Genomic DNA, 1,525 nt, shown 5'->3' on the forward strand with positions numbered 1-1,525 from the left:
CTTCCTCCACTGCCGTATGCTAAACTAACTAGCAGACACTGCGCAGAACACCAACGTCATTCAAAACCCCACCTTCTGTTTGTTGAGTGGCCCAGGTAAAATAAACTACAAGCAGACACTGAACAGAAAATCGACATTCTGTTCTCTGATTGGTTCAGCTAAAAATCTGCCAGCGAAATTCTTGTCAATGGGAGAAGTCCCAGACGGAGCGGAGAAGCGAAACTAGAATTGAGCGGAGTTGCGTAGGAAGGCAAGGGCCAGGCTAGTTACTACCACACAAATTTTAAATCATTTCTGTAATTAAAAAAATGTGTAGGCTAAGTTTAAGTAGCTGTGGCAGCCATCTTGAATATAGTTGACTCTAAAAGAGTAAATTTGGCTGAGTTATAGCCACTTTTGTTTCCATATGCCTGGCTCACACGACAAGATATCAAAATTGTAGGTTGATTTTCAAAGACTGAGAGACCCCACACACAACATCTTTGGTCTTGCAGTGTGTGGTGTATGGGCACAAAAGTCCACACATGGACAGACTTCACTCACGAACACTCTACACACATTCAACAGGTTTGTCCTTGGGGAAGCACCACACATGCTGTGGTATTGGACCAAGACAATCCAAGATGTTGAAGTCGGAGCGGACCCAATGTCCTTCTGAGCTGACTAGATCACTCTTAACTCACCACACACGACAAGGATATATCATAAGATTATCTTTAGAGCCATCCCAATAATTTGAGGGTCGTTAAGATTGCCAGATGGGAAAATCGGGCCAAAAATCAGCACAATTATCTTGCTTGTGAACCTGGCATAAGGTCATGTGGATGTAGCAGATCTTAAATTGGAAAGGGTCCAAAAGTTACTCATTTGTAGACATGCAACCATTGGTTTCATTAAGGTTTGTTCAACGGTTCATGAGACAAGTTTGGCTTTAATAGTTAAGTGCAAAGTATAAGTTAGAGATGAGTCTTGGCTACTACCACACCAAGTTATTTTAGATTATTATCTGCAAAAATCCGCAGACATTGCCATTTTTGTATCTGACAAGTTGCTTTGCTATGACAGCCATCTTCAAACTTATTGAAGCCAAAAGTACATTAGTTTTACTTGTTACTGATTGCTTTCTAAGAGACTAGATTTAGATTTAGATTTATTTATTTAACAGGAAAAGATTACTAAAAATCAAGCCTGACTCTGCATAATTGCTGTTTTACAGCAGGTTCCTGGTCTGCAGCACATAAAACACTCAGAAATACAGCATCACAATCACATCATTATATACCATAGACACAAAGACAAACAAACATACCAAATTTCAGGAAGGCAGCATTTGCAAAATAGGACGTCTAAATATGAGCACAACAAAAAGTGTCCAGCAGATGTCAGACAAGATTCTTCTTAAAGGGCTGTGACACAATGAGAACTAAGGCTGAGTCTAAAATGAGCAAACCCAGGAAGAGCCACGGAGGCTAGTAGTAAAAATAATAACAGTGCTTTATTTTTACAGGTGATATAAATAATGTCC

The sequence above is a fragment of the Austrofundulus limnaeus genome, unplaced genomic scaffold (assembly GCF_001266775.1).
Source record: "Austrofundulus limnaeus strain Quisiro unplaced genomic scaffold, Austrofundulus_limnaeus-1.0 Scaffold264, whole genome shotgun sequence".
Taxonomy (NCBI): domain Eukaryota; kingdom Metazoa; phylum Chordata; class Actinopteri; order Cyprinodontiformes; family Rivulidae; genus Austrofundulus; species Austrofundulus limnaeus.